Source organism: Arachis hypogaea, chromosome 9 (assembly GCF_003086295.3).
Source record: "Arachis hypogaea cultivar Tifrunner chromosome 9, arahy.Tifrunner.gnm2.J5K5, whole genome shotgun sequence".
In the NCBI taxonomy this organism is placed as follows: domain Eukaryota; kingdom Viridiplantae; phylum Streptophyta; class Magnoliopsida; order Fabales; family Fabaceae; genus Arachis; species Arachis hypogaea.
The window spans coordinates 37,992,324-38,007,675 of record NC_092044.1 but is presented as its reverse complement, the minus strand read 5'-3'; the positions used below and the strand labels follow the sequence as shown (position 1 = coordinate 38,007,675).

At 37.8% G+C, this 15,352-nt stretch overlaps 1 non-coding gene across 1 annotated transcript; it reads right to left on the bottom strand.

Moving 5' to 3' along the window:
- Positions 1–4,304: 4,304 nt before the first annotated feature.
- Positions 4,305–4,412, bottom strand: LOC112713429 (small nucleolar RNA R71). Its single transcript, XR_003158401.1, has one exon. It is a non-coding gene; the product is annotated as a small nucleolar RNA R71 (small nucleolar RNA).
- Between the last annotated feature and the right edge of the window lie 10,940 nt (positions 4,413–15,352).

The following is a 15,352-nucleotide window of genomic DNA, read 5'->3' as shown; positions in this document are numbered from 1 at the left end:
GTTTGGCACTCTACGAAATTCTAAGCTTGAGCTCGTGCTCTCCAATTCCAGCGCTATTCGCGAAAAAGTTCAATAATTTTCCTCTCTCTCTCTCTCTCTCTCTCTCTCTATTTTATTTATCAGCAATTTCTTTTTAGCTTTCAAATTTGAAGATTCTACTGCTGATTTTTGTGAATATTGTGTTAATTGTGCAAATTTTATTGGATTTCAAATTTGTGATTGTGAGGGACTCAGGAAAATCGGAATTAGAATATAATAGTAACAAATTGTATAATTTTAAGTTCTACCAATTTTGCTTCTATGATTGATGAGCGGATAATTTATACGCTTTTTGACATTGTTTTTAGGTAGTTTTTAGTATGATTTGGATAATTTTTAGTATATAATTATTAGTTTTTATGCAAAAATCACATTTCTAGACTTTACTATGAGTTTTTGTGTTTTTCTATAATTTCAGGTATTTTCTGGCTGAAATTGAGGGACCTGAGCAAAAATCTGATTCAAAGGCTGAAAAAGGACTCCAGATGCTGTTCGATTCTGACCTCCCTGCACTCGAAATGGATTTTTTGGAGCTACAGAAGCCCAATTGGCGTGCTCCTAATCGCGTTGGAAAGTAGACATCTTGGGCTTTCCAGCAATATATAATAGTCCATACTTTGTCCGAGTTTTGATAACACAAACTGGCGTTTTAACGCCAACTTTCTACCATTTTCTGGCGTTAAACGCTAGAACTGGCATAAAAGCTGGAGTTAAACGCCCAAACTAGCACCAGAGCTGGCGTTTAACTCCAAGAAAAGCCTATGCACGTGAAAGCTTCAATGCTCAGCCCAAGCACACACCAGGTAAGCCCCAGAAGTAGATTTCTACATCATTTACTTATTTCTTTAAACCTTAGGTTACTAGTTCATTATAAATAGGATCCTTTACTATTGTATTTTATATCGGGAGATCTTTAGATCATTTTTTAGACTATCATTGTATCACTGTTGATCTCTTGATCACGTTTAGGGGGCTGGCCATTCGGCCATGCCTGGACCTTCATCACTTATGTATTTTCAATCGTGGAGTTTCTACACCTCATAGATTAAGGTGTGGAGCTCTGCTGTTCCTCATGAATTAATGCAATTACTACTATTTTTTATTCAATTCAAGCCTATTCTTATTATAAGATATTCATTCGCACTTCAACATGATGAATGTGATGATCAAGTGACACTCATCACCATTCTCACTTATGAACGCGTGCTTGACAACCACTTCCATTCTACCTGAAAACAAGCTTGAATGTATATCTCTTGGCCTCCTGGTCCACGACGCATGGTTGCCTCTCCTGACAACAGAGCCTTCCATTCCGTGAGATCAGAGTCTTCGTGGTATAAGCTAGAATCAATTGGCAGCATTCTTGAGATCCGGAAAGTCTAAACCTTGTCTGTGGTATTTCGAGTAGGATCTGGGATGGGATAACTGTGACGAGCTTCAAACTCGCGAGTGTTGGGCGCAGTGACAGTGCACAAAAGGATCATTGGATCTTATTCCAACACAAGTGAGAACCGACAGATGATTAGCCCTACGTAACCCGTAGCCGGACCATTTTCACTGAGAGGACGGACGGTAGCCATTGACAACGGTGATCCCCCAACATACAGTTTGCCATGGAAAGGAGTACGCATGACTGGATGAAAACAGTAGGAAAGCAGAGATTCAAAAGGAGCAAAGCATCTCCATACGCTTATCTGAAGTTTCGACCAATGAAATACATAAGTATCTCTATCCTATTTTATGTTTTATCTATCTTTTAATTATCAAAATCCTATAACCATTTGAATCTGCCTGAATGAGATTTACAAGATGACCATAGCTTGCTTCAAGCCAACAATCTCCGTAGGATCGACCCTTACTCACGTAAGATATTACTTGGACGACCCAGTGCACTTGCTGGTCAGCTACGTGGAATTGTGAAGAAAGTGTGTGAGATCACGATTTCGTGTACCAAGTTTTTGGCGCCGTTGCCGGGGATTGTTCGAGTTTGGACAACTGACGGTTCATCTTGTTGCTTAGATTAGGTATTTTTCTTTTTATTTTGTTCTTCAGAATTTTTAAGAACGAATTCTAGAGTTTCAGATGATGCTTTTATCATCACAGGAGCTAGTTGATTCCCATCAATTTGGTTGTTGTATGTAATGTCTTGCTGAAGCTTGGCTAGCCATGTCTAATCTTCTTAGATTGAAGTTTTAGACTAACATTGCATGATTCCTGGAATTCTTATTAAAAATTTTGAGCTTCTTATTTTCTTTTCCAAAAATAATTTTCGAAAAAAAATATTTATAAAATAATAAAATCAAAAATAATTTGTGTTTCTTGTTTGAGTCTAGTGTCAATTTTTAAGTTTGGTGGCAATTGCATGTTCTTATTTTTCTTGCATTTTTCAAAAACTTATGCATTGTGTTATTCATTGATCTTCAAGATTGTTCTTGATGATTTTCTTTGTCTGATCTTTAAATTCTCTTGTTTTGTGTCTTTTGTTGTTTCTCATGTGCATTCTCAAATTGTTAGTGTCTCTAGTATGAAAACTTCTAAGTTTGGTGTCTTGCATGTCTTTCTTTTCTTAAAAATTTTCAAAAATATGTTCTTGATGTTCATCATGACCTTCATAGTGTTCTTGATGTTCATCTTGACATTCAAAGTGTTCTTGCATGCATCCCTTGTTTGATCTTAGATTTTCATGCTTAATTTCATTATGTTATTTTTCTCTCTCATCATTAAAAATTCAAAAAAAATTCAAAAATATATCTTTTCAAGTCAGTAATATAGAGAATTGAAGATTCAGAACATACAACAGAGGAATTACAGAGAAAAAGCTGGGCGTTCAAAACGCCCAGTAAAGGATTTCTGGCGTTTAAACGCCAGCCAAGGTACCTGGCTGGGCGTTTAACGCCCAAGGAGGTAGCCAAGTGGGCGTTAAACGCCAGAATGGATACCATTCTGGGCGTTTAACGCCAGGATAACACCAGGGAGGTGATTTTGTTTTCAATTCAAATCTTTTTCAATTTTTCAAGTTTTAAAACTAATTTTTCAAAACCTTATCTTTTTCATATGCTCTCTTATCAATCATGTCTTTTTCAAAATCAAATCTTTTTTATTTTTCTTTTAATATTTTCGAAAATCCTTGCTAACAATTAATGTTGTGATTCAAAAATTTAAAGTTTGTTACTTTCTTGTTAAGAAAGGTTCAATATTTGAATTTTAGAATCATATCTTTTAATTTCTTGTTAGTCAAGTCATCAATTTTAAAAATCAAATCTTTTTTTTAAATCTTTTTCAATCATATCTTTTCAATCATATCTTTTTAAAATCAATTTTTTTTCAATCATATCTCTTTTAATTTGATTTCAAAATTTTTTTTCTAAATTCTTATCTTTTCAAAATTATTTTCAAATCTTTTTCAACTAATCACTATTTCTTATCTTTTTCAAAACCACCTAACCACTTTTTCACTCCCAATTTTTGAAAATCACTAACCATTTTTTGAAAAATCTTTTTAATTTTCGAAAACTCTCTCTCTCTCTCTCTCTCTCTCTCATCTCTTTCTATTTAATGACTAACACTTATCCTTCTTTAATAATTCGGACCCCCTCCCTCTCTATAAGTTCGAATTCTTCTCTCTACCTTATCCTTCTATTCCTATTTTCCTCTAATACCTCAAGGAATCTCTATACTGTGACATAGAGGATTCTATACTTTCTTGTTCTCTTCTCTTTCATATGAGCAGGAACAAGGACAAAGGAAATCTTGTTGAAGCTGATCCTGAACCTGAAAGGACTCTGAAGAGGAAGCTAAGAGCAGCTAAAGCACAATACTCTGAAGAGGACCTGACAGAAATTTTCAAAAAGGAAGCAGACAAAATAGACATGGCCGAACCCAACAACAACAATGCAAGGAAGGTGCTTGGTGACTTTACTGCACCAACTCCCGACTTCTATGGGAGAAGCATCTCTATTCCTGCCATTGGAGCAAACAACTTTGAGCTTAAGCCTCAATTAGTTTCTCTGATGCAACAGAATTGCAAGTTTCATGGACTTCCATTGGAAGATCCTCATCAGTTCTTGGCTGAATTTTTGCAAATTTGTGACACTGTTAAGACCAATGGAGTTGATCCCGAGGTCTACAGACTTATGCTTTTCCCTTTTGCTGTAAGAGACAGAGCTAGTATATGGTTGAACTCACAACCTAGAGACAGCCTGAACTCTTGAAAAAAGCTGGTCAATACCTTCTTAGCTAAATTTTTCCCACCTCAAAAGATGAGTAAGCTTAGAGTAGAAGTTCAAACCTTCAAACAGAACGAAGGTGAATCCCTCTATGAAGCTTGGGAAAGATACCAGCAATTGATCAGAAGGTGTCCTTTTGACATGCTTTCAGAATGGAGCATCATAGGTATCTTCTATGATGGTCTGTCTGAGTTATCCAAGATGTCACTGGACCATTCTGCAGGTGGATCTATTCATCTGAAGAAAATGCCTGCAGAAGCCCAGAAACTCATTGAAATAGTTGCAAATAACCAGTTCATATACACTTCTGAAAGAAATCCTGTGAATAATGGGACAACTCAGAAGAAAGGAGTTCTTGAGATTGATACTCTGAATGCCATATTGGCTCAGAAAAAATTATTGACTCAGTAAATCAATATGATTTCTCAGAATCTGATTGGATTGCAAGCTGCATCCAGCAGTAATAAAGAAGCATCTTCTGAAGAAGAAGCTTATGATCCTGAGAACCCTGCAATGGAAGAGGTGAATTACATGGGAGAACCCTATGGAAACACCTATAATCCTTCATGGAGAAATAATCCAAATCTCTCATGGAAGGACCAACAGAAGCCTCAACAAAGCTTCAACAACAATAATGGTGAAAGAAATAGGTTTAACAATAGCAAGCCTTTTTCATCATCTTCTCAGCAACAGACAGAGAATTCTAAGCAGAGTCTCTCTAGCTTAGCAACCATAGTCTCTGAGCTATCCAAGACCACTTTCAGTTTCATGAATGAGGCACAGCCCTCTATCAGAAATCTGGAGGCACAAGTGGGTCAGCTGAGTAAAAGAGTTACTGAAACTCCTCCTAGTACTCTCCCAAGCAATACAGAAGAGAACCCAAAAAGAGAGTGCAAGGCCATCAACATAACCAAAGTGGCCGAATGCACAGAGGAGGTGGAAGACGTGAATCCCAGTGAGGAAGACCTTATGGGACGTCCTCTGGACAAAAAGGAGTTCCCTATTGAGGAACCAAGGGAATCTAAGGCTCATACAGAGACCATAGAGATTCCATTGAACCCACTTCTGCCATTCATGAGCTCTGATGAGTATTTTTCCTCTGAAGAGGATGAAGATATTACTGAAGAGCAAGTTGCTAAGTACCTGGGAGCAATCATGAAGCTAAATGCCAAGTTATTTGGTAATGAGACTTGGGAGGATGAACCCCCTTGCTCACCAATGAACTGAATGACTTGATTAGGCAGACATTACCTCAAAAGAAACTGGATCCTGGAAAATTCTTAATATCCTATACCATAGGCACCATAACATTTGAGAAGGCTCTGTGTGACCTGGGGTCAGGCATAAACCTCATGCCAATCTCCGTAATGGAAAAACTAGGAATCTTTGAGGTACAAGCTGCAAGAATCTCACTAGAAATGGCAGACAAACCATGAAACAGGCTTATGGAGTTGTAGAAGATGTTTTAGTAGAGGTTGAGGGCCTTTACATCCCTGCTAACTTCATAATCCTAGATACTGGAAAGGAGGAGGATGAATCCATCATCCTTGGAAGACCCTTCCTAGCCACAGCAAGAGCTGTGATTGATGTGGACAGAGGAGAGTTAGTCCTTCAATTGAATGAAGACTACCTTGTGTTTAAGGCTCAAGGATCTCCCTCTGTAACCATGGAGAGGAAGCATGAAAAGCTTCTCTCAATACAGAGTCAACCAAAGCTCCCACATTTAAAATCTAAGTTTGGTGTTCAGAGGCCATCATCATGCTCTGAGTATCTATAAGGCTCCATGAGAGCTCACTGTCAAGCTATTGACATTAAAGAAGCGCTTGTTGGGAGGCAACCCAATTTTTTTATTTATCTATGTTGAATTTCTATTTTCCATTGTTATTTTATGTTTTCTTTAGGATGATGATCATGTGGAGTCACAAAAACAAAAGCAAAGATAAAAAACAACATTGATAATAGCACACCCTGGAGGATGAGCTTACTAGCATTTAAACGCCAGTAAGGGTAGCAGAATGGGCGTTAAATGCCCAGTCTGGCACCATTCTGGGTGTTTAATGCCAGAAAAGGGCACTAAGTTGGCGTTAAACGCCAGAAAGGGAAGAAAAGCTGGCGTTAAATGCCAGAAATAGGCAGCAACCTGGCGTTTAATGCCAGGATTGGCACTCAAAGGGGTGTTTACATGCTAGAATGGTGTAGGGATGAGAAATCCTTGACACCTCAGAATCTGTGGACCCCACAGGATCCCCACCTACCTTAATTCACTCTCTCTCTTCTTCACACCTTCCCATAACACCCTTCCCCAAATACTCCTCACCAATCACCTCCATCTCGCTTCCCTATCACCTCTTCACCACTCACATCCACCCACTCTTCCCCAAAAACCCCACTTACCCCACCATTCAAAATTCAAAAACTTTCCCTCCTAAACCCAACCATCACACACGGACACCCTTCTCTTTCACTCCTATATAAACCTCTCATCACTCCTTCATTTTCACACATCATATACACTTTTCCCTTCCTTGGCCGAACATTTCTTCACCCTCCTTCTCCTCTATTTCTTCTTCTTCTCCGTCCTTCTTTCTTCCTTTACTCGAGGACAAGCAAACCTTTTAAGTTTGATGTGGTAAAAGCATTACTTTTTGTGTTTCCATAACCATTTATGGCACCTAAGGCCGAAGAAACCTCTAGAAAGAGGAAAGGGAAGGCAAAAGCTTCCACCTCTGAGTCATGAGAGATGGAGAGATTCATCTCAAAGGTCCATCAAGACCACTTCTATAAAGTTGTAGCCAAAAGAAAGGTGATCCCTGAGGTCCCTTTCATGCTCAAAAGAAATGAGTATCCGGAGATCTGACATGAGATTCGAAAAAGAGGTTAGGAAGTTCTCACCAACCCCATTCAACAAGTCAGAATCTTAATGGTTCAAGAGTTCTATGCTAATGCATGGATCACCAAGAACCATGATCAAAGTGTGAACCCGAACCCAAAGAATTGGTTTACAATGGTTCAGGGGAATACTTATATTTCATTCCAAAAAATGTAAGGTTGGCATTTAACTTGCCAATGATGCAAGGAGATGCACGCCCCTACACTAGAAGGGTCAACTTTGATCAAAGGTTGGACCAAGTCCTCATGGACATATGTGTAGAAGGAGCTCAATGGAAGAGAGACTCCAAAGGCAAGCCGGTTCAACTAAGAAGGCTTGACCTAAAGCTTGTGGCTAGAGGATGGTTGGAGTCCATCCAACGCTCCATCATTCCTACTAGCAACTGATCCGAAGTAACTGTGGATCGGGCTATCATGATCCATAGCATCATGATTGGAGAGTAAGTGGAAGTTCATGAGATCATACTTCTAGAACTATACAAGGTTACTGATAAACCTTCCACTTTAGCAAGGTTAGCCTTCCCTCATCTCATCTGTCACCTATGTAGTTTAGCTAGAATTGTCATAGAGGAAGACATCCTCATTGAAGAAGACAAGCCCATCACTAAAAAGAGGATGGGGTAAACAAGAGAGCCCACTTATGGACCTCAACAAGAACATGAGGAAGTCCCTCATCAAGAAATCCCTGAGATGCCTCAAGGGATGTATTTTCCTCCACATAACTATTGGGAGCAACTCAACACCTCTTTGGGAGATTTGAGTTCCAATATGGAGAAAATAAGGATGGAGCACCAAGAGCACTGCATTTTTCTCCATGAAATTAGAGAGGATCAAATAGCCATGAGGGAAGAGCAACAAAGGCAAGGAAGAGATATTGAGGAGCTCAAGCACTCCATAGGATCTTCAAGAAGGAGAACTAGCCGCCATCACTAAGGTGGACCCTTTCTTTAATTTCTTTGTTCTTATTTTTCTGTTTTTTGATTTCTATGCTTGATGTTTTATCTATGTTTTAGCTTCATTACATGATCTTTAGTGTCTATTGTCTATGTCTTAAAGCTATGAATAATTTCATGAATCCTTTACCTTTCTTAAATGAAAAATGTTCCTAATTACAAAAGAACAAGAAGTACATGAATTTCAAATTTTATCTTGAAATTAGTTTAATTATTTTGATGTGGTGGCAATACTTTTTATTTTCTGAATGAATGCTTGAACAGTGCATATTTTTTATAGTAAATTTTATGAATGTTAAAATTGTTGACTCTTGAAAGAATAATGAAAAAAGAGAAATGTTATTGATAATCTGAAAAATCATAAAATTGATTCTTCAAGCAAGAAAAAGCAGTGAATAACAAAGCTTGCGAAAAAAATGGCGAAAAAGAAAAAGAAAGAAAAAGAAAAAGCAAGCAGAAAAAGCCAATAGCCCTTTAAACCAAAAGGCAAGGGTAAAAGGGATCCAAGGCTTTGAGCATTAATGGATAGGAGGGCCCAAAGGAATAAAATCCTAGCCTAAGCGGCTAAATCAAGCTGTCCCTAACCATGTGCTTGTGTCATGAAGGTTCAAGTGAAAAGCTTGAGACTGAGTGGTTAAAGTCGTGATCCAAAGCAGAAAGAGTGTGCTTAAGAACTCTGGACACCTCTAATTGGGGACTTTAGCAAAGCTGAGTCATAATCTGAAAAGGTTCACCAGTTATGTGTCTGTGGTATTTATGTATCCGGTTATAATACTGGAAAATAAAGTGCTTAGGGTCACGTCCAAGACTCATAAAGTAGCTGTGTTCAAGAATCAACATACTGAACTAGAAGAATCAATAACACTATCTTAATTCTGAATTCCTAGAGATGCCAATCATTCTGAACTTCAAAGGATAAAGTGAGATGCCAAAACTGTTCAAATGCAAAAAGCTACTAGTCCCGCTCATCTAATTGGAGCTAAGTTTCCTTGATATTTTGGAATTCATTGTATATTCTCTTCTTTTTGTTCTATCTTGTTTTCAGTTGCTTGGGGACAAGCAATAATTTAATTTTGGTGTTGTGATGAGCGGATAATTTATACGCTTTTTGGCATTGTTTTTAGGTAGTTTTTAGTATGATTTAGATAGTTTTTAGTATATAATTATTAGTTTTTATGCAAAAATCATATTTCTAGACTTTACTATGAGTTTGTATATTTTTCTATAATTTCAGGTATTTTCTGGCTGAAATTGAGGGACCTGAGCAAAAATCTAATTCAGAGGCTGAAAAAGGACTGTAGATGTTGTTGGATTCTAACCTCCCTACACTCGAAATGGATTTTCTGGAGCTACAGAAGCCCAATTGGTGCGCTCTCAATTGCGTTGGAAAGTAGACATCTTTTACTTTCCAGCAATATATAATAGTCCATACTTTGCCCGAGTTTTGATAATGCAAACTAATGTTTTAATGCCAATTTTCTACCCTTTTCTGGCGTTAAACGCCAGAACTGGCATAAAAGCTGGAGCTAAATGCCCAAACTGGCACCAGAGCTGGCGTTTAAATCCAAGAAAAGCCTATGCACGTGAAAGCTTCAATGCTCAACCCAAGCACATACCAAGTGGACCCCGGAAGTAGATTTCTGCATCATTTACTTATTTCTATAAACCCTAGGTTACTAGTTCATTATAAATATGATCCTTTACTATTGTATTTTATATCGGGAGATCTTTAGATCATTTTTGAGACTATCTTTATATCACTGTTGATCTCTTGATCACGTTTAGGGGGCTGGCCATTCGGCCATGCCTGGATCTTCATCACTTATGTATTTTCAACAGTGGGGTTTCTACACCTCATAGATTAAGGTGTGGAGCTCTGCTATTCCTCATGAATTAATGCAATTACTACTGTTTTCTATTCAATTCAAGCCTATTCTTGTTCTAAGATATTCATTCGTACTTCAACATGATGAATGTGATGATCAAGTGACACTCATCACCATTCTCACTTATGAACGCGTGCCTGACAACCACTTCCGTTCTACTTGAAAATAAGATTGAATGTATATCTCTTGGCCTCCTGGTCCACGACACATGGTTGTCTCTCCTGACAATAGAGCCTTCCATTCCGTGAGATCAGAGTCTTCGTGGTATAAGTTAGAATCAACTGGCAGCATTCTTGAGATTCGGAAAGTCTAAACATTGTCTGTGGTATTTCGAGTAGGATCTGGGATAGGATAACTGGGACGAGCTTCAAACTCACGAGTGCTGAGCGCAGTGACAGTGCGCAAAAAGATCATTGGATCTTATTCCAACACAAGTGAGAACCGATAGATGATTAGCCCTACGTAACCCGTAGCCGGACCATTTTCACTGAGAGGACGGATGGTAGCCATTGACAACAGTGATCCCCCAACATACAGCTTGCCATGGAAAGGAGTACGCATGACTGGATGAAAGCAGTAGGAAAGCAGAGATTCAAAAGGAGCAAAGCATCTCCATATGCTTATCTGAAGTTCCTACCAATGAATTACATAAGTATCTCTAGCCTATTTTATGTTTTATCTATCTTTTAGTTATCAAAATCCCATAACCATTTGAATCTGCCTGACTGAGATCTACAAGATGACCATAGCTTGCTTCAAGCCGACAATCTCCATGGGATCGACCCTTACTCACGTAAGGTATTACTTGGATGACCCAGTGCACTTGCTGGTCAGCTACGTGGAGTTGTAAAGAAGTGTGTGAGATCACGATTTCGTGTACCAATGATCTGTGAAGGTGTCGTCATCCAGTGCTAGGATCGTTATGCCTCCTGTCTTGGCTGTTATGAGCTGCGAGTTGATGTTGTTCATTATCTCTGTTGTTTTCATCAGACAAATTAGGACGTTGAATATCTTTACCTTCTTTCGAATCTTTTTGATGTCATCTGGTGCTGCATCTGATGAGTCTGGTGACTGTGGCAGTGTTGGCACTAATGGCTTTGGTGACGGTGCTTTTTTTGTAGTTGCCTTTGGTGGTGATGTTGCTGCTTTTTGTGCTGGTTTTGAGGACGCTGTAGGTGTTTGTGAAAATGCCTAAATGATAGTGCAGCACAACACTAACAAGACAAGGTACAATCCTGTTACCTCCTGCATCTTCTTTTTGTTTTCTTTCTTTTTTGTAATTAAATGTCAATGAATCATGAAGCCATCAAAAGCAACCAGACAAATAGTCCACCTCATCATGCCTTTGAAAACAAATAAAATTACTAGAAATTGTGGTGAAATAGTGTGACCAGTCATTAATAGATGAATACAATTTAAGTTCGACTTTATATTTAAAGATTTACTAATTGTTTCTTTTATTTGAATTTGGCAAGTGTGTTTAATAGGTTCCAACAAGTTATTGCATATTGGTCATGACAGAGAGAGATAGAGAGAGAGAGAGTGATTAATAGTGCAAGATGGTGTTTGTTGTTAGTACAATATTATTAAAGAGTGAAAATAGAGGATGCTGCAGTGTTAAGCTCAGTCCTCAGGTTTATAATGTTGAGGTGCGTGCATTTAATAATGTCACATATATATGCATAATGCATGCTTAGCTTCTCAGTTCTCACACTATAATTGACTTTCCTACAATACGAGCCAAACCATGTGTTGGCTACCTAGCTACTTGTAATCTATGTTCAAATTATTTAGTGGTCAAAATCAATCAAATAATAATAATATATGTATATATTCATGGGTAAATCCATGAAGCTAAGAAGAGGTTTAATAACTTTGCTATACAAATTAAAAGTGATTATATATTATTACAAGCATTATTGGCTCCCACTATTTCGTCCCCATTGCTTCTTCCATTTCATTGTTTGATAGGAAGCTTGCAGATTTTACATGATAGAAAGTGGATTTGTTCTTATGGTGGCCTTTCTCATAAATATTTCTGTTATTTTTGTAAGTGGTGCAGTTTGCAATTCTTTAAATTTGAGAGCAGATGATAAGAGCTGTGAGGATTTGGAGCTATAGTCATACAAAGTTTGACAACTATGCTTGTGCTTGTGTGGTAGGTGCCTCTGTTATTTCTGCTATATTTGGCTATGGTGAGTATCTATTTCTTCTTCTACTATGTTCTAACTCAATATATCCTTTAGTTCACTGGTGGACGAAATTGTGATCCTTAATTAAAGGCTCCTTGGCATGTGCCAAAGAGAACTAATTTAACTAACTGATTACTTTCTCAGAGCACAATTCCGTTCAACTAACCAGCAAGTGTACTGGGTCGTCCAAGTAATACCTTACGTGAGTAAGGGTCGAATCCACAGAGATTATTGGTTTGAAGCAATCAATATTTATTTTATTAATCTTAGTTAGGATGTCAATAGGATTATTTGGATTAAAAGTGAAATTACTGGAATTGATAAAAGAGGGAACAATGTTACTTTGATATGCAGCACTAGGAAATATGTTGGAGTTTTTGGAGATGCTTTGTCCTCTGACTTCAACTCTTCCTTGAAATCCTCTTCTCACACGCAGGTTCCTTCCATGGCAAGCTCTATGTAGGGTGTCACCGTTGTCAGTGGCTACTTCCCATCCTCGCAGTGAAAACTATGCTCACGCACTCTGTCACAGTACGGCTAATCACCGGTTGGTTCCCGCTCCTACTGGAATAGAATCACTCTTTTGCGTCTGTCACTAACGCCCAGCAGGTTAAAGTTTGAAGCACGTCACAGTCATTCAATCCCGGAATCCTACTCGGAATACCACAGACAAGGTTTAGACTTTCCGGATTCTCATGAATGCCGCCATCCATCTAGCTTATACCACGAAGATTCTGTTGGGGAATCTAAGAGATATTCATTCAATCTGATGTAGAACGGAGGTGGTTGTCAGGCACACGTTCATAGGTTGAGGAAGGTGATGAGTGTCACGGATCATCACCTTCTCCACAGTTAGGTGCGAATAAACATCTTAGATAAGAACAAGCGTGTTTGAATGGAAAACAAAGGAATTGTATTAAATCATCGAGACGCTGCAGAGCTCCTCACCCCCAACAATGGGGTTTAGAGACTCATGCCGTCACAAAGTATGTAATTCAGATCTGAAAATGTCATGAGGTACAAGAAATGTCTGTAAAAGTTGTTTAAATAGTAAACTAGTAACCTAGGTTTACAGAAAATGAATAAACTAAGATAATTGGTGCAGAAATCCACTTCTGGGGCCCACTTGGTGTGTGCTGGGGCTGAGACTAAAGCTTTCCACGTGCAAAGGCCTTTCTTGGCGTCAAACTTCAGGTTATGACGTGTTTTGGGCGTTCAACTCCGGATAATGACGTTTTTCTGGCGTTTAACACCAGACAGCAGCATGAACTTGGCGTTTAACGCCAAGTTACGTCGTCTATCCTCGCGCAAAGTATGGACTATTATATATTGCTGGAAAGCCCTGGATGTCTACTTTCCAAAGCCGTTGAGAGCGCGCCAATTGGACTTTTGTAGCTCCAGAAAATCCATTTCGAGTGCAGGGAGGTCAGGATCCAACAGCATCAGCAGTCCTTTTTCAGCCTAAGTCAGATTTTTGCTCAGCTCCCTCAATTTCAGCCAGAAAATACCTGAAATCACAGAAAAACATACAAACTCATAGTAAAGTCCAGAAATATGATTTTTGCCTAAAAACTAATATTATTTTACTAAAAACTAACTGAAACATGCTAAAATCTACATGAAATTACCCCCAAAAAGCGTACAAAATATCCGCTCATCATTCACATAACAAATCTCACTTTAATAGAATAGGGTTTAATTGTTGTTACTATTAGTAGGTCTGGATGGAATATATTAGTGTGACTTATTGTGCGTGTTATTTATTTATTATGGGTGATAGTCACACTCCTTATGGTGATGAGGTGATGAGTCCAGGTGAGTATATATATCACTACGTTTTTTCAGTTTTAATGCTTAAACAAAGACAAAACATATATAAGTATTGCAAAGATCAGTATTGAAGTAAAATTGGTATCTGGATCGATAAAATTCTTCATTGATGTTTTCTTTTGTTTTCTAGAGAATGGACCAATGGCAATTGATTCTGGTAGGCACCCGATTCTAGAGAACATACACAATGACTTCATTGTATGTAAATTATATTTTCAATTTTCCTTCCTTGTAGAAGAATTTCTCTACTATCTTATGAGTAAATTACATTTTTTGCTTCATAGGCCAATAACATATTTCTTTCTGAAGCCTCAAATATGGCGATAGTGACGAACCCAACATGTAGTAGCATTTCTTCTAATAATTTAAAATTCAGTTATATTAAAATTACAAGTGCATTTAACTGGCAGAGAAAATTATTGAATGATTTTGGTAGAAATAAGGAACCTTGTAAACAGACCCTAAATCTCCCAAATGCATTAATGGGCAAAGGAAGCACTCATGGTGCAAAATGATTTTATTTAGAAATACCTCAGATATGAGTTCATCGGTTTGAAATATGAACGTTGACTACTTGACTTTTCCTTCTATCAATGTCTGGCATCAGTTCTTTAAATTATTCTATTCCTTACCTACACTTTAAAGGTGAAATACTGGTGAACGTTGCAAAGTTTACTTTTCTTTGTGCATATGAGGTCAATATCTTTTGCCATTGCAAAGATATTGACTTGAAATAACATGACATCTATTGTAGCTTTTTGGCATTAAGCATTTGTTAAGGCATTAAGAATTTGTTAAGAATAACTCAGTTTATTTTTGGCATTAAGAATTTGTTAAGCAGATTTTTAATGGGGCTATTGAGATCTATGGAACCATCAGTTTGTAAGATAACATTTTCATCTGCTTAAGTTATGTTATTCAAAGTTTTCTATTTACAAATTCCTTTGAGCTTTTTTTTTCCATTGTCTCTGTTAAGTTTATGATGTCATGAGGAGAGAAACCTTCAAAATTATCGGAAGTGTGGTCTAAGGAATTCAAACTCTATTCAACTAAAATTCAGCAATGATAAGCTAAAAGCAGCTAAGGTATGTTATCACTACTTTTTTTCAGTTTTAATGCTTAATTATTTGGTCTCAGTTTTAAACCTGGATTAATTTTTTTTAATTGTTGATGTTCATCCGTGATGTTAAGGTTTCTGAGCTGGTTAATTGTCATCAGTATTGCAAAGATCATCTAGTTCCATGGAGGTGGATGGACTTGTTTGCCTCAAGATAATGCTTTAAGTTTTGCAGAGACACATCAAATGCTAGGGAACAGTTTTCAAATGGTGAGCCTAA